Raw genomic sequence first — 18905 nt, forward strand, 5'->3', positions numbered from 1 at the left:
CTGGTTACAGCACCCTGCCCCGAGGCAGATGGAGAGCACGGCGTTCACTTACCTAAGGTGAGAGCGTTAACCTTTGGGGTTCTACAGGAGAAGAGAAAGGGAAGAAGAGAGAGCCATTCAATAACCCAGTTCCTTAATCCCATATTTTCTATCTGCAGACATCTTACCCTTCGAGTCAGACATACAGTGCACAGAGGTCCAGCCCAAAGAGCCAGCCGTGTGTTACACATCACCTTTGAAGATACGGTATATGCCCAGTCAAGACCGGCGCCTCTACGGGAATCAGGTGAGCGTTACAGAACGCAAAGCCTACCACAAAACTCCCGTCCAGGCGCTATGGAAACCTCGGATACCGACCAGCTAGCCCAGTTACTTGGGGAACTAAGGGCAGAAGTGCATGCAGCCCGTCAGGAAACAAACGCTATAAGAAGGGAACTGATTATTTCCAAGGAGCGAACAGATGATCTCGCTAGACAATTGCTACAGTCACAAGCCGGACAGACCCCGTTACCCGCATCTGGGGGAAATCTTCCTTCTACCTCCTCTATGAATCCAGTGCAGATCAACCTACCTGGGAATGTACCTCTGGCTCCGCCCGAACGATTTTCTGGTGACCCAAAGAGGTTTGCAGTATTTATCAATCAGTGCCGGTTGCATTTCTTATGCCGGCCAGCAGCCTTTCCAACTGATCAAGCTAAAGTAGCTTTCGTGCTTTCGTACCTTAGTGGCAATGCGGCAGACTGGTCGATCCATCTAGTAAATCAAGATGATCCGGTCCTCCATGATTTTCAAGCTTTTCAGCTCAGTATGGAAAAACTGTTCGCAAGACATTCACAGGGGCAGGCCTTGGACAATGAGCTTCTTTCGTTGCGACAAGGTAATCAAGACCTTTTGGCTTATATTGCGTCTTTCAACAGACTGATAGTGGAAACTCAATGGCCTGAGGACAAAAGGATTACGCTGTTTTATAGAGGTCTACATGGAGAGCTCAAAGATGTGTTAGCCCAAGTAGTGAATCCCCCACAAGATTGTTCGGACTATATAGACTTAGTCGTTCAAATAGATCACAGACTGCAGAACAGGAAGGCCGATCGTTCCAAGTTTGATGCTCGAGTATTTTCCAAACCGCCAACTCCTTCCAAAGGAGTAGACTCCGGGGAACCCATGCAAATAGGGGGTCTGAAAGGTCCTCTAACACAAAAGGAGCCGGAAAGGAGAAAACAGTTGCAATTATGCCTCTATTGCAGAAACTCAGGGCACTTTCTTCGAGACTGTCCGGTGAAACCTGCCAAGAAGGCAGTAGGAGCTGCAGTTACCAAAGTTACAAACTCTGAGCAGGGAAACAACCTCCCCGACAAGAATAGAGGTCCTCTTGCCGAGTGTGAAAACCAGTTCCGTGACCTCGCATTTCGTGATACCTATGGTCCTCATTAGCCCTGATAATCCGGATCGATTACATGCAATTGAAGCTTACGTCGACAGCGGTGCCATCGGCAATTATGTGGATCATGAAATGGTTTTGAGGATGAATCTAACTCTTTGTCCCAAGGCTGTAAAGGACGTCATTACTACGGTGGATGGTACGGAGATAGCCTCTGGGCCAGTAACGCATACCACTCAAGAGGTGACGCTAGTAAGTCAAGATGGACACCATGAGAAGATCGTGTTCGATGTGATCAAGGCCCCTCAGTTTCAGATTATTCTAGGAATACCTTGGTTAGAGAAACACAATCCTCTGATCGATTGGCGAGCAAGAACGGTCCAGTTTCCAGAATGTGTCTCTACTTGTCACCCTCCACCTGGTGTTGCACTGGCAGCAATTTCTTCAGAGACTCCCCAGTTACCTCCCGAATACCTAGAATACCAAGATGTTTTCCAGAAGGATCAGGCTAACTCTCTACCTCCTCATAGGTCTTATGACTGCCAGATAGACCTGATACCTGGATCTACTCCTCCTTGTAGTAGAATTTATGCCCTCACCGAGCCTAAGAACCTTCACCTTCGACAATACCTGGATCAATACCTGGCAAATGGGTTTATTCGTCCTTCCAAGTCCCCTGCTTCTTCAGCTTTGTTCTTCGTTCCAAAAAAGGAAGGAGACCTTAGAACTTGTATAGATTATCGCTCCCTGAACCAGATCACCGTTAAGAATAGATATCCGTTACCTTTGATCCCTGAACTCCTGGACCAAGTCAGAAAAGCATGCATATATACAAAGCTGGATCTTAGAGGAGCTTACCACTTGGTACGAGTAAAAGAGGGCGATGAATGGAGACGGCCTTCCGCACCAAGTATGGGCTATTTGAATATCAGGTCATGCCCTTCGGCCTTTGCAATGCCCCGGCCGCCTTTCAATATTTTATGAACGATGTCCTCAGAGAGCTCATAGATGTGTGTGTTGTTGTTTACATTGACGACATCCTCGTTTATTCTTCATCGGAATCTGAACATCGGAAACACGTGAAAATGGTCCTCGAAAGATTGCGTCAACACAAACTTTTCGCTAAGTTGGAAAAATGTGTTTTCAACGTGACTGAAGTTGAATTCTTGGGATTCATATTATCACCTGGCGGAGTGCGTATGGATTCAAAGAAGGTCGATGCAGTTCTCAAATGGCCATCACCATCCTCCGTAAAAGGTGTGCAAAGCATGTTAGGCTTCGCTAACTTTTACCGCAGGTTTATCCCCGAATTCTCTCGAATAGTCCAGCCCATCACTGCCTTGTTAAAGAAAAATAAACGTTTTGAATGGTCTACCGAGGCGGAACAAGCTTTCCAGGATTTGAAGACTAAATTTATCTCTGCACCAATCTTAAAACACCCTCGCCCCGAACTCCCCTACATCGTGGAAACTGATGCTTCAAGCCTTGCCATGGGGGCAGTTCTATCACAAAAGGACCCGGTAACCAATCAGTTGCATCCCGTGGCATTTTGGTCCCGCAAATTCTCGCCTCCTGAAATCAATTACACGATTACTGACAAGGAACTTCTGGCTATCAAGTCTGCCTTTAAGGCGTGGCGGCATTATCTGCTGGGGGCCCGACACACCGTTACTGTGATTACGGATCACCGAAACCTGCAATATTTGAAAACTGCAAAAGCCCAATCCTCTAGACAACTCTGTTGGGCATTATTCTTTGCCGAGTTTGACTTCATAATTACCTATCGACCTGGTACAAAGAACGGTAAAGCTGATGCCCTTTCTCGGATGGGAGTGGAAGAACACTTGATCAACCCTAAACCTGTACCAATCATTCCCGAACAAAGAATTCTGGGTGTAATCGCCACAGAATCCATAGAGGAAGTCAAGGATAAAGCCAGGCAACTTGTAACTCCAGCAGACATACAGAATTGGCATCTGCAGGGAAAGGACTTTGCAGTAAAGGACAACTTATTGTATTTCCAAGAACGATTATACCTACCCAGCACAGATTTACAGAAAAAAGTAATCTCTTGTTATCACGATTCTTTAATGGAAGGACATCCCGGTATGGCCAAGACCTCAGAAAAGATCAAGCGCTACTTCTGGTGGCCGTCTTGGAAAAAAGATATCAGAGACTTTATAATGCCCTGTGGAGTATGCGCCCAAAACAAGGGTCAAAAGGGAAGACCAGCAGGCCTCTTACGCCCTATTGACATCCCACCTCGCCCTTGGCATACGCTTTCTATGGACTTCATCACCGATCTACCTCCATGCTCCGGATACAATACGATTCTAGTAATCGTGGACTTATTCTCCAAGATGGCGCATTTCATTCCGCTCAAAGGCTTGCCAACAGCAGCAACTCTGGCCCGAGAATTTCTCGAAAACATTGTCCGACTGCACGGTTTTCCTTCGGTTCTAATTTCGGATCGAGGTAGTCAATTTATTTCTCATTTTTGGCGAAGTTGCTGTCGGTCGGCTCAAATTGATGTGAGACTATCGACCAGTCACCACCCTCAGACCGACGGACAAACCGAGAGGACCAATCAAACTCTGGAACAGTATTTACGCTGCATGCTGCAACAAACTGAAAAAACTTGGAAAGACATCCTTTGGATAGCCGAATATGCCTACAATAACTCTGTCCATTCGGGAACTGGGAAAACCCCGTTTTTTCTTTTGTACGGCAGTCACCCTCGAACCTCGGAGTTGGATCCCCTCCAAGATCTTGAAACACCAGCAGTAGACTACCTGCATTCTAAAATCACCCAAGCCTTTAAGGAAGCTGTTTCTCACCTTCAAAGGGCTAAAGAACAATACAAGAAAGGAGCAGATCAACATCGGAAGGAAGCCCCTCAATATCAAGTAGGGGATCAAGTCTGGTTATCCACCAAATATCTACCTCTAAAAGGGCCACGCACATTCAACCCAAGATACCTTGGTCCCTATTCCATCACTACCATAGTAAACCCAGTAGCGGTCAAGTTGGACTTGCCCCCGCACTTGAAGATACATCCGGTCTTCCACGTCTCTCTATTAAAACCCGTGCAACCTCAAACCCGACTAACTAAATCTCCAAAACCTATCCTAGTTGATGGAGGACTCGAGTTTGAAGTCAAAAGCATTCTGGACTCCAAGATCTCCAAATCTAAACTATTTTACCTAATTGACTGGAAAGGCTACGGCCCCCAAGAGAGATCCTGGGAACCTGCTGAATATGTCCACGCTCCTCGCCTAATCAAAAGATTTCACCGAACATTTCCTGACAAGCCAAAACCCCCGGAGAAGCCCGGTTTGGGAGGGGCCTTGAGGGGGGGTACTGTCATGATCTCTGCTTCCAAAAGGTCAGGGTTTTCCCAACTCCCTTGGAAGCAGATCCATAACCCAGGTTCCGAGTGCCAACCAGTCCCAATTGGGACCTTTTGGACCCAGTCCTGGCGCCAGTGGCACCAGGCTCATAAATATGCCCAGTCCCAGTGCTGGAAGCGCCGGGCTCATAATGCTTGGGTGGACTTACCTGCAGCAGACCATGCTGCTTACTTGCCTGCCAGTTGAGCCTCTGATCCTCTTCTGTTTGGAACTACTTTTCCTGTTGGGTGGGGCAGGAGCCACTCCCTAGATTCAGAACACTGGAACTCTTCTGGAAAGCAGGAACACTTTTCTTACCTAGGCGTGGCTGTGGAAGGAGACACCTAAGCACTACAGGAGGCTATTTAAACCACACCCGATGGATGAATCTTGCTTTGCGTTATTCTGCATCCTCTGCAGCAGAACGCTCATCGTGTCTTCTGCATCTGATCCTGGGTCTAAGGAAAAAGGCTTACCATCCTGAATCCAGTCTTCAGCAACACCTATAAAGACAAGAAAGAACAGGTTAGCATTACGGTCTTCAGTGACAGCTCTTCACTTACCTGGTCCATCGGCTGTCACCAACGCCTCGCGCTGCATTCCGGCATCTGAAAGACAAAGGCTTACCTACTCTTCGTGCGCTCCGGAGGTCTTCACACTGCATTCCGGCATCTGAAAGACAAAAGCTTACCAACTCTTCGCACGCTCCGGAGGCCTTCGGCGCTGCATCCCGCATCTGAAAGACAAAACAAGGTGCGTTTAAAGACATTGGGGAACTTTAATACTCACGTGCCATTACTCCTTTCCACATCTAACCCAGTGGGTATTCCGGCACCCTGCAGCCGCTCCGAACTTGTACCTGCAAAATAAAAAGACAGTTAGAGCGCATCGTGAAGCAGGCAACAAGCGCTTACTTACGTGCTTCCAGGCGCTTCTATTCATCACACGGGCTCCATCTTCAACTCACTTCAGCGCGTCATCCGCCATCGCCGGAACCCTGCAAAACAAGAAACATCATTACTAAAGACTTTAAAGACATTAGAATTACTCGAAACTTACCGTTCGTGCAGTAAACGACGGACAGCAGTCCTCTGAAGTCAAGAGGCCTGCTCCCCTTATCCAGTGAAGAAACTGGTTACAGCACCCTGCCCCGAGGCAGATGGAGAGCACGGCGTTCACTTACCTAAGGTGAGAGCGTTAACCTTTGGGGTTCTACAGGAGAAGAGAAAGGGAAGAAGAGAGAGCCATTCAATAACCCAGTTCCTTAATCCCATATTTTCTATCTGCAGACATCTTACCCTTCGAGTCAGACATACAGTGCACAGAGGTCCAGCCCAAAGAGCCAGCCGTGTGTTACACATCACCTTTGAAGATACGGTATACGCCCAGTCAAGACCGGCGCCTCTACGGGAATCAGGTGAGCGTTACACAAATATTGTCTCAAGTGTTGTGTTTCTTTTTCAGAGAGGGTATAAATTCAGCTGCATGGTAACTTCGCATTAGGCTCAAGATCAATGGCGTATCATAAAAACTATGCGGAGGCAAGGCCTCTGCCTTCCCCTTGTCAAAAAGCTCTGCAAAGTCCTAGTATTCCTCTGGCAAGGATGTGACAACCGCCCCAATATTTATCTGAACTACAGCTCCCTCCACCAAGAAACCTGTAGGACTCAGTGCTTCTCTTAAATGGGAACCACACTTTAGGGAATCAAAGATTATGGTACGCTCGCCCAATCGATCTTTGGATTGTATGTCACCAACAATGGCATCCCTAGGATCAAACCGAATTGAGGGGCTGCTATCAAATCAAAGGTGATGCTTTCCCCATGTCCTGCTGCACACAACATCCTAAGGGGTTGGGTTTGCGTAGTGATTGGCCCTGAAATCAACCAAGAACCATTGACTGCTCATACTGGCTCTGTGACCCCCTTTGGCATACTGGGTATCCCCAACTTGGTTGTAAGTGTGATGTCTAGGATATTTCCTGTCGCCTGTAAATCCATCATAGCAGAAACAGTTTTCTTTGTGTTAGTAAATAGCAATCCCACAAGCAAATACAAATGAGGGGTCGTATTCTGAATTGTGTTCGTCACCTACTCTACTGTAGTAAGGCTCAGTGTAGTCATTCCCCCATCTACCGAGCCAACTCTTTTCCTGACTCAATCTTTTCTTGTCCGCGCTACGTGCCCGATTATTAGGACTGTTTCTTAAATAATGTTCCAGATTTGACACAATATAGGCATACGTTAGTTGACCTTTGCTTTTCTCTTTCCTCTGCTGAAACCGTCACCTCACGCTGCCAATCTGCATAGGTTCCCCCTCAGATGATTTAGAAAGAGAGTCCCTACCCTTGTCTAATCGGGCAAAGGCAACCACCTCCGGCTTCTTCCTTTCCCCTTTTCTTTCACTAATCCTATGATCCAGTCTTAATGCTAAATCAATCAATGCATTACAAGAATCAGGTTGTGGGTCCACATGAGCTATTGCATCTTTAAGTTCATCTCTGAGGTCTTGGTAAAACAATCCTGACTGTTTGGGTTTGGGACGTTCCACCACCAGCCGGTTGAAGTGTGTCATGTAAGTTACAAGGTCTCTAGATCCTTGCTGTAAACCCAATGACTCGTTATTGTGTGCCAAAGACACATTCCTTTGATCAAACAAGCGCTTAAACTCCTCCATAAACCCATCCCAATTATACAGTATAAGATTGTCCTTTTGTAAAAAAGGAATAGACCATGCAGCTGCATCTCCCAAAAGATATGAAATTACGAATGCAGTTCTAGCTTCAGTAGCCCCAAAAGCTGTGGGCTTACAAAGAAAGTGTAGTTGGCATTGTGTTAAAAACATGGAGCACTTCCTAGGGACCCATGCAAATCTTTCGGGTGGGGCCAGCGGCAACCCCAACTGCTGGTGAACCACTACTGTGTTAGACTGGCTTGATGAGGCAGCAGTTGAACCCTGCAAAGGAGTACTTTGTGCTAATAGACCACTAACCTGAGTCTTTAAAGCGATAGTTTCCTGTCAAGCATGTACTAGCTCCACTTAAATCTTGCGTAATGCCTTAGCACATCTGCTAAAGGCAGAGGGGTATACTCCATTCGGCTTGAGTGGTGTCTTTTTTTCCGTATTGAGGCTGGTGACTAGGTCAAGACCACTGGGAAGTAACACCCCTTCTTGCTGACCACACAAGCCGAATAGAAGTCGACCCTCCACCCTAGGTTGGCACGGGTTCCTGGATATGAATACCAGGTCACCACACAGCAGCCAACGGGGGGGGGGGGGTTTGAGAGAAGTTGTGGATAGGTAGGGGTAGTTAGGAACATCGGAAAGAGGGTTAGGGAACATAAATGGATAGGGAGGGGGAGTTAGGGAAAAATACATAGCATAGTATCAAGAATACCTGGTAAGGAAGCATATACCGAATTGGCTGCCCAACCCTAAGCTCTTCAAGTCACCTCCTGGAACTCCTGCCCACTTGTGATACCAGCATGCCCTTCCTTAATCAAGAGCCACTGATCTCAGCATCCTGCTTTCCTGTCCTGCTATATAGCACACTCATACCTATTCTGCATGATTGGAAGCACATGGTTGCATGACAGTGTAACAAGCACATGTAAGCACATAAACTTGTCCCTTTTGACTGAGAAGCAAGCAGCACGAGAAACATCTGACACAAAACAACATGAAAGCATTAGCAGCGTATTAGCGGCATCAATGAGTCTTTCATTCCGTTCCTTTCTGGAATGGTTCTTCCCCACATGTGTTTGAATTGTCTCTAATGAGCCCAACCCTTCTCCCTGATAACCAAGCACTCGATATGACATTTGCTGTGTCCTAATCTCAATTTACATGCCCATAATGGTCAGAGTACACACTAATCAAGACACATTGAGCTCGGGGCTAGTTATTTCTGGGCTGGGAACCCGTCCTCGGCATCCCCATGCGTTTGTAGTGTACGCCGAACAACAAATGAAGAGACACCAACTCGCAAAGACCGCCCACTCTGCTGGGAAGAGTGACGTGACGTGCACCGGAGACCGTGTGTGAGCGTTCCCTACGCACACCGCTGGCTCACCCACTCTCCTGCTGCCTCCTCTGCCGTTTGCCTCCAGTCCTCCGCCTCAGTGTTTGCAATCGCTCCTGACCTCGGCCCGTACCTGCATAACCCAAAATCACCAGCAAGCAGCAGGGGCTGAGGCGAGGCTTAAGAAGCTGCAACGCAGCCTTACCTCCACATGCCCAGTCACATGAACACTGCCCTGCCTGCCAGGCCTCACTGGAACTGTAGTTTCCCCACACACAAGGCTGCCCCACTGGCTGGCACTTTCAGAGCTTGTTAGCTCTAACGTTGGGACTCCTGCCACAAAGTCGTAATCCAGCACCCCACTTCCCAGTCCTTACAAATCAGTATAAAAGTGCTAAGTATATTAACCCTATTGTTCAAAATGGGCCTTGCTAATACATTACTGTGACATGCATACACGGTGAAACATATATTCTTTACTTAATTGTAAGCACCCAGGTATTTTGAATACTACTTGCTGGTAATTTGCAGAATGTAGGGGCTTTAAGGCTTGTTTTAACTGCAAAATAGACTAAGAGATGTTAATATGAATATTAAAAGTATCATTTTAGCGTTTTGTGAGTGTTTATCATGCCAAATTACTTGCTTTAAAATGCATTCCTGTAAGTGAAAAAACAGCATGGCAACAAGATTTCCCTGAGTATATTTTACAAATGGCATCTGTCTTTCATTCATGAACCATCAGAATCTGTCAGGCATTCGTAGCTTTGCAAAATGGGAGTGGTGGATCACTCCTTGGCCTAAGGCACTCTCCTGTTGACAGACAAGTGAAGCCATTTTATTTATCAACTGTTCTCTGCTCTTATGAAATCGCCCCCTGTGACAGGTGATCTTGTGGCATATGTGTGGGCTTGAACTGCCAAGATGCATAATCAAAATTACATGAAAGCACATTTTTGCTCAGATTTGTAATAAATAGGGCAGGTTAACACACATTCTGCCCTAATATTGGTCAAAGCTACCAGCTGCACAGTGCACTAACTCATAACACTGTCCCACCCGTGTCCCAAAATATTTGGCCTACTCTATTCATATGGACTGGTCCGTCAGTCGCTGCTCTGTAGAACAGTTCAAGCCTGCATATGTGTGCATGTGTGATCAGCAGGTCGCTATTTCAAAGACAAGCAAGCTTGACTTAGTCTTTCATCCGGACTTGGTTGATAAATTGAGTGCCAGTTTCTATTGGGTAATTCATTATTTTGTTGTATATGCCTTACATGGGAAGCCATTAACAACAACTCCCTTTTCTAAATGTTGTTTTCGTCAGTAGTGATGTCACAGCAGTTGAAAATGGAATCATCTTCCATTGAAGTGATATCACTGGGTATCATACAAAAATGTCGCCCTCATTTGTGCGCCCCCACAGTCGCTGCGACTTTGGAGGCGCACAAAATGAGGGTGACATTTACTGCGCCCAAGCAGAGCAGGGGTTGCAGGGGTGTCCCCCGCTATTCCTGGGCGCAGTAATGGTGGTCAGGGGTTGCGGGGGTGTCCTCCGCTTATCATTTCGGAAAGCGGGGGACACGTAAAAAAATAATAATCATTTTTTTTTTTGTGTTAACTGAATTAACAGTTTTTACAAAAGGGAAGGTCTTGTTTCTTCAGATACTTTGTGTATGTTTTTCCATTTTTGTTCGTCAAATTAATTGTCTAGGGCTGAGTCATTTAGTCTTTCATTTATTGAGCGATGGCCTCCAGGTTCAGACTATGCAAAAAGTTTACCAGCGCAATGACTGGTCTTCGACTTAGCCCATTCATCAAGAAAGTCCACCAGAAGTCTTCGTCCAGTCTTGAAAATTTAGAATAGAGATGACCTAGGTGAGTTTCCCAGTTGCCAATGGTGCCAGGACAATGGAGAATCAAATGTTTTAGACTTTCCTTTGTGTCCTGTTTAAAACAGAAACGACAAGAATCGGTCTCAGATTTGCCTCGGATTCTCAAAACCTTGTTTGTTTTTAGAATATTCAGTCTTGCTCTCAGGAACGTCGAACGGAAAGTCTTGTTTGGAAACTTCAATAGGTAGCTGATGGGCTTGTTTATTTTTTGGGCAAAGAGAGGAAGATGGGCCGCGGATTTGTAGTTCAGTGCTTTCAGCTGAGTGTCGCACCAGTAAGTTTCCTTCAGTTTTTTTGCCGTCTTTCTTGGATTAGATACAAGCTCATCCTCTGTACTTCATATTGCTTTTAGGAGAGTTTGATTTTTGTGTATCCAAGCTTTAAGCATTTTGTTTGAGCCTTTCTCGATTTCTTCTTGGATTAGTGTACAGATTTTCTGGTTAGATGATCTCACTTCCCTGTAGAACATCAGGCTGTTAAGGGATACCGTGCCTTCAAGTGAGATAAGGCCGAGTTCTCTTCTTATGAGGATTATTGGCGTAGAGGTAGGCAGTCGGAGTAGTTTCTTTCAGATAAAACCTTCCAATTTAGGCCAAATTGAGTCTGGAATGTTTGGCATAGCTGCCACTCCATAGATAAGCACTGGGACCGCTTTCATCCTGTAAAAATTAATTGCAGCCTTAACTGAGAAGCGACCACATTTTTTGTCCATGATAATCAGTTGATTAGTTAAGGTTTTGTTTTTGTGGAGCAAACATTCTTGCATTGGCTGCTCTTGCGTCTTGTTGCTAAACATGGTGCCCAGGTATCTGAAAGTATCCACTTCTGTGAGGCGGGCACCATTAAGGCACCATGTCTCTGGTGTTTTCCGTTTGGCCGCTTTTATTAGGCGCATCACTTTGTTTTTCAGGGCGTTGCTTTCCAGATCGTTAGTTATCAGGTATTCATTCAAATTGTCCAATTTTCTCTGGAGCCCTATCTTCGTTTGGTCAATCAGAATGATATTGTCTGCATAAAGCAGCCTACTGATATTTTCAGAGCCCAGAGAAGGAGGGAAAGCTTTTACATTTCTTTCGGAATGTTGGTAATCGCCTGTATAGGCGTTGTAAAGTGCCGATGCCAAGGGACATTCTTGCTTTACTCCGCAGCTTGTGCGGATTAGTGAGGAGAGTAAACCTGTGCCATTGAGTCGAACTCTCATAGATGTTTCAGAGTAAAGTTCTTGTATTGGAACCAGCAAAGCGGGGGGGCATTTCCAGTTGGTGATTTTTTTCCATAACTTCTCTCTATTTACTTTATCGAACGCTTTGGACAAATCGATAAAAGCCAGGCACAGAGGGGGAGCCCCTTCCTGTACTCTGGCCTTGAGGATGTTAAGAGTAAATATGTTTGCCATGGTGCTTCCCAGGTCTTGAAGCTGTCGAGAAGGAAGGATCTAAAGAGTTTTCCGATGCAATCAAGGAGTGCAATGGGGCGATAGTTGTTCGGATCGCCTCTGTCTCCTGATTTATAAATTGGCACTCCGTTTGCTGTCTTCCAGGACGTTGGAATGGATCTGGATGCCATGCAGGATTCAAAGATTTCCGCTATCAAGATAGACCAGCTGGCGGGGTTAGATTTTAAATCCATGTTTGACAAACCGTCAGGACCGGCTGCTCATGATGATTTAAGTTTTTTGATTTTAGATTCGATACAAGCTGGGTCGAGTTCAATTTCCCAGTGGGTACTTCGATGTTTCAGAGGTTCTGTCCCTTTCAAGGGTAGGTTGAAGAGAGCTGAAAAGTGGGTAATCCAAGCTTCTTCTGGGACGCTACATGTTAAGGCGTCTTCACTTAGTGAGCTTTTTGAAGCAATCAATGACCAGAAAGCCTTTGTTTGCTTAGCACTAAGTACTCTCAGCATTTGCTCGGAGTCGTCTTGATAGAGCTGGAGTTTGAAGCCTTTTAACCAGTTCTTGTAACAATTGATTGAAATCCGAGCTGCTTCGCTGTTAATAGTGGAAGGAAAACGTCTGGCCTTTCTTTTAGCTCGTCTCATCATGAGCCTTTTTTCTCTTAGTATCAGGTTGTTGTGATGGTGGGTCTTCGCTTTGATTCGGCTGCCATTATTTTTGAACCTGGTATGGCTGTAGTATTGGGCAATAATCCGTGAGGCTGGATAACTCTTTTGAGTTTTCCAGTGCTTTGGCTTGGCAGTAGTTTGTAGTTAGTGTTGTGATGGCTGGACCCTTCAATCTCAAACGTGTGGAATTAGCATGAGTCTCGATGTTGGTCGTTCTGAGAGCACACAAACTCTCATGGGGAGCTAAACGGGAAGCTGTCCACGTCATTTTCAAAAGATTGTGGTCACTATTGAGTGTTCCAATAACCTCAAAACCTGTAACCTGCATCGTGAGGTCTCTGGAGAGATAGACATGGTCTAAAGTGGCGTGTCTTCCGGCTAACTCCCAGGTTGGGAGGACCGGGTGGGATGCTTTTCCCAAGAAGTGGGCGCTATGAAGGTCAAAAGTGTCCATCAAGTTCGCCCATTTCCTTCCTCTTTGTAGGGAGTTTTCTGGCATTGTTGTGATATTAGCTTTTGTTTGTAAGTTTGCAGTTCTTTTTTGCATAATCTTGACGTTTAAGTCTACACAGATGATTATACTGTCAATTGAGTCATTTGATAGAGCGTCTTTCAGGATATTTTCAATTTTTTGTAGGAAGTGATCGGTTACGCATTCTTTGGGATTCCAGTACAAGTTTATCAATAGATAAGTTGTTTTCTTTTGTTGACTTGGGCCTTGTAGGCTAACGCCTCGTTGGATCATTGCTGCCAAAATATGCAGCTCGTCCTTTATAACTTTAAGAAACTGGAGATTGGATCCGATGCGCAAAGCGGTCAGGAGCCCGGCCCTTGGTCGACCTGTGGCCCCTCTCAGGGCTGGAGAAAAGATGGTTACGTAGCCCTGTATCGTTGTTTTCTTTTTAATCCATGTTTCTTGGAGACACCAAATATCAGATGATCCGATCCAAGATTTACATCTGAGGAGTTTATCAGGTGAGTGAAACCTCGGGTATTCCAGGAACCCAAGGTTCGGCCGGTGGTGATTTCCAAATTTAGTGACCGGCTGAAGGAGTCCTTGTTTATCTGTCTTGTGTTTGATTGCTAATATCTCCGTTTTGTGGACAGGGCTTTGGGCAGCCAAACCCAACGGTTTAGGTCTTCTTTGATACTGGTTCGGTTCTGATCACAGGTTAACTTCTCTTTTCCTTTAGTTGTGATATCTTGTTCGATAGTAATGGTCCAGTTTTTCTGAGGGCCAGGTGGAACTCTTTCCGATTCCAAGGAGCTTAATCGATGGCCCTTATTTTGATTCGGCGGAGCAAGCCTTGGATTACACCCGTTTGAAAATGATGGGACTCGCTCATGCGAGTGTGGGGTCCCCTCGGTATGTTGATCATTCGTCTTTCTGGCTCGTGATCTTCTTTCCAGGTGATCTATTAAACGCTCCTTGTGTTTATGACCTTCGTTAGAATCATAGTCTGTAAGATCGCATCCTAACGATCTTAGTTTATTTTTTGCCTTAGTTAAAAGTGACTTTGTTGTTTCTGACTGTATGTGTAGATAGACACTGTCCACTCGCTTTTTATCTTGAAACTCCACAATCGTAAGCTCTTCTGATGGTAGAGATTTTAGTGCTGGAACCAAGTGCAGAATTTTTAGAATGGTTTTTCTATTGAGGATGAAAGAGGGGTCTTCTTTCCAGATACTTTTCAGAGTAAAAGTACGAGTCTTGGTAGATCTAACGGAACGTTTTAGGAGTTCTCTTTTGGCTCGGCATTCTTTGCTTTTTCCTCTGGGTGAGGTCACGTGCTTTAGGTTTCTGGGCCCTCTGGAGTTGGAATTCCGTTGTTTTCTTGGTATAACCGAGGGACTAGCTGTAAGGTCTGATTTTGTTTGCCTTTTCGTGGTCTGATCTCTTGTGAAGGAACGGTCTTCCCTGTGACGACTTCTGTGAACTCTGGAGCGCCAATGAGTTAAGTTTTCAGTCGGTCGTTCATGCTTTATTTTTTGGGGACCTCCTCTTGTTGATGGCTTCCTATCAGATGAGCGGGGCTTGGACATAGACCGCAAAGAAAACGTATCCGATTTCTTGGCCGGTGGATATTGGAACATTCTTGTGCCTTTGTTTTTTGCCAGGAGGTTTTGTTTCTTCTCCTCCAATGTTAGAAAGATTGGACTTGTTTGCTCCAGAGAGAGCGTGTTTTTTTTCTTGTTTTTGTTTGTGGTCCCGGTCCACGGCACTTAGGGAGGGAGATTGGCTGTTTGCCTTTCTTTTCCTTTTTTGTGGTGGGTTCCGGTCAACCTCGCCCCAGTGCTCCCAGGTTTCTGTCTCATTCAAGGCCGCCTCCATCAACTCACTTTCCGTAATTGATAAGGTAGTGTCCTCCGTATCTTGCTTTCCCTTATTGAGAATTCATGAGGTCTTTGGTTGTGGAAGGAAGGTAGGGTCGTAGGGTTTGGGCTCAAAAGGTAGGCTGGATTGTTTTAGTGAGGATGCCAGACTGTTTCATTGATTTTAGGTCTGGCTAAAGGCCTACTCAACGTCGTTTTGGGTGGCCAGCTCAGTTTGACACTATCTTTTTGGATGGATTGATCTAAAGACCAGGTTGCACATCCATTTTTCAACTGAGATTTAGTCACGGTTTTCAGGTTGATTTTCTTCGGGTTGATTGAGGGCGGCAGCAAAGTCTTACTATTCAAGGATGTCGTCTTTTCTTTTGATGTCAGTGAAATCGAGCTTGGAGGAGGAGCGTCTCCTATTTTCTCTGAGTTCCGGCAAGGTGGCTCGCTTTTTGCTTGGTTGCTTAGGGCTGTCGTGACTTCTTTTACAGAATTTCCTGTAAATTGGAAGGTTTTGATGGGCAACTCTTCCGTTTGAGTGGACTTCGAGCACTTTGTAGAGGCTGCAGACTCTCCAGATTGCGAAGCAGCTTCTCCCATAGGAGGCTTATTTATTTCTTTTGCTGTGATGTAACCTTCAATGAAGGAAAGTCGCGTTTGCATGTGGGCCATTAACGTTACTTGGTCTTTAGCTGTATCATTACGCGCTTCATACAGCTTAGTGAAGGGAGCTAGTGCGATGGTCAAGGATGACAAGATGACAAAAGGGTCTATTTTTTTTTTTTGATAGTGTGGTAGGTGAGCCTGGAGCGGCTCTGGGGTCGGGCGTAGAGTCAGAAACGCATCTTCCCATTGAGGATCGACGTAAATTATTGAGCCTCTCGCTTGCAGAGTTCACGTGGGTGGGACCGCAAGGAACTGCATCTCTTTTCATCACTTCCTGGCCAGTCAAGTTTACTGGTTCTTGGCATGAGGGTTCAGTCAGAAATTGGCTCTTCTTTGGAGTTACAAAACCTCTTGGCACAGGGTCTTCGACTATCTTGGCCAGGTATATGGTTTTTTTTTCTTATAGGTGCTGGGGCGGTCTCGGAAATAAACAAGGCAGGTGGGGGAAGAGTGTAGTATTCCAGATATTTGATTTTTACCAGGTTACTCACCGTAGTGACCACCTTACTCCTAGTCCATAGTCCCCTTTCCTCCATACTTGTGGGACATCTCTCCGTCCTGTGGGACGGGACCAGAGCACTTTGTAAAAAGAATCCACATTTTTTTCAAAAATTTGTCCCTCCTCTCTTTCCTGCGCGGGGCCCGGCACGCAGCCGTAACCCCGCCCACCTTGGCTCCGCCCCGTGTATCGCCCATCAGTCCTTTTCTATTGCAGGGTCCAAGACCCATTAGCAATAACAGAGGAACCTTATTAGAGGGGACGGCGGGCGGGCGTATGGATGAAAGGGGACTATGGACTAGGAGTAAGGTGGTCACTACGGTGAGTAACCTGGTAATACTCATTCGTCCCCTTTCCTCCATACTTGTGGGAGATTTCCAAGCACTCCTTACAGGAACTATGGGTGGATGGAAATACCCCTTACTGAAACAGGTGCTTTAGCACAGCCTGACCAAACTGAGCGTCAACTCTAGAGCTCATATCGAGGCAGTTATGCTTACAGAAAGCATATGGGAAGGCCCAAGTAGCTGCTTTAGGGATGGACTCCCAGGGAACATACTTCTGAAAAGCAACCGCGGCTGCCTTGCCCTGCACCAGGTGTGCATGGATACCTTTAGGAGGTTTCAGCTTTTGGACGGTGAAAGACTCTGTGATACAGGCGGCAATCCATCTGGAAATAGATGCCTTAGACGCCGGCCTGCCCTGAGGGTTACCGAAGGTCACAAAAAGTTGAGAAGAACTCCGAAGCTTGGAAGTCCTGTCCAGGTAGAACTTAAGAGCTCTTCGGACATCCAGACAGTGTAGAACCCTTTCAGCCTCCGAGGCAGGGTTCGGAAAAAAGACCAGAAGGGAAATCGACTGATTCAGATGGAATTCGGTCACTACCTTCGGTAGGAAAGCCGGGTTTGTCCGAAGGACTACCTTGTCCTTGTGAAAGACCAAGAAAGGATGCTCCACTGACAATGCCTGGAGCTCACTCACTCTCCTCGCTGACATAACGGCGACCAGAAAGGACACTTTCCAGGACACATACTTGAGGTCAACCATAGCCATTGGCTCAAAGGGTTTATGGCACAGCGCCGTCAGAACTACATTCAGGTCCCACGGCGGGTGCGGACTACGAACCGGAGGGTAGATGCATGTCAAGCCAGCAAAATGTCTCTTCACCACCGGGTTAGTTAAAGAATAAGAACACCGGTCTGTAGAGAGGTAAGCGGAAACCGCTGAGAGATAAGTCCTGCAAGACAGAACATGAACCCCTGACTCTGCTAGGGAGGATACGAAGGACAGCACCATGTCAATCGTTGCCACCCTCGGATCCAACTCTTTCTCCAAACACCAATGACAAAACCTGAGCCACTTACTCTTGTATTGAGATCTGGTCGAGGGTTTCCTGGCTGCCTGGATAATGCGCATGTTATGCGCAGACAAACTCAAATGCTCTAAAGACTTGAACTCAGGCACCATGCCGCCAAGTTGAGCGATTGTGGGGAGGGGTGCCACATCTGTTGTTCCCCTTGGTGAAGAAGATCAGGAGTTACTGGTAACCTGATCGGGGGACACACCGACAGGTGTTGAAGTTCTGAGAACCAAAACCTGGCCGGCCAGTAGAAGAGAACAGTTCACAGAGTTCTTCAACTTCCAAATTGTTGGATGAACTAGGGGCAGAGGCGGGAAGGCGTAAGCTCTCATGTTGTGCCATGGAATCTCGAGAGCATCCCCAAGAAAGGAGGCTCCCAGCCCCCCTCTGGAGGCGTACTGAGGAAGCTTCTTGTTTACCGCCATGGCGAAGAGGTCCACCTCCGGTGTGCCCCAACGCGAGAAAATCCACAAGAGGATATCCGCATTCAACTCCCACTCGTAGCTGACCACTGTCCGCTGGCTGAGGGCATACGCTGTAACATTCAGCTGGCCCGGGATGTGCACTGCAAGCAGCCAGACCCCATGAAGCACGGCCCACTCCCAAATCTGGATGGACAGGTCCACGAGAGGGGGAGACTTCGTTCCCCCTTGCTTGTTTATGTAATACATTGATACCACATTGTCCGTTCTTATGCGGACCACCTTGTTGACAATGAGCGGTCTGAACGCCTTGAGCGCCAGAAAGATCGCCAGAAGCTCCAATTGATTTATGTGCAGGTGCTTGTCCTGAGGCGACCAGAGGTCCGAGACCTGAAGAAGATCTAACGTCGCACCCCACCCCAAAAGGGAGGAGTCTGTCGTGATCGTCACCATGGGGGCTGAGTCCTGAAACCCCGCGCCCACTGACAGGTTGCTGAGAGATGACCACCAGTCCAGGTCCACTCTCATGGAATCCGGAATCATTATCCGCTTGGAATACGGGTCCACAGCCTGACGCCAGGAACTCCGAAGAGCCATCTGGGTCCGTCTCATTTTGAGACGAGCAAGAGGAAGAGCCAGTAGACACGAGGCCATGAGGCCCAGAAGCCTCTGGAACCACCAGGCCGACATGCTCTCCGACTGTGCAAACATCTGACATGTGGCCAACAGATCCGCCATTCTGTCCCTGGTCAGATACACTCGGCAGTCAATCGTGTTCCAACGAAAACCCAGGAAGATCAGGTCCTGTGAGACCGTCATGGAGGATTTCCGCCAGTTCACCGACAGCCCAAGATGGAACAGGAGCTGAAGGAGAGACTGGAGGTTGTCC

The 18905-nt window shown here is 46.7% G+C and overlaps 1 protein-coding gene across 3 annotated transcripts in view; it reads right to left on the reverse strand.

Moving 5' to 3' along the window:
- The window catches only part of NEK5 (NIMA related kinase 5), a 1893692-nt gene that overhangs the window by 1019982 nt on the left and 854805 nt on the right, over positions 1-18905 (reverse strand). The window lies entirely within an intron of this gene.

This window comes from Ambystoma mexicanum, chromosome 7q, assembly GCF_040938575.1.
Source record: "Ambystoma mexicanum isolate Mex_15411 chromosome 7q, UKY_AmexF1_1, whole genome shotgun sequence".
Classification (NCBI taxonomy): Eukaryota; Metazoa; Chordata; class Amphibia; order Caudata; family Ambystomatidae; genus Ambystoma; species Ambystoma mexicanum.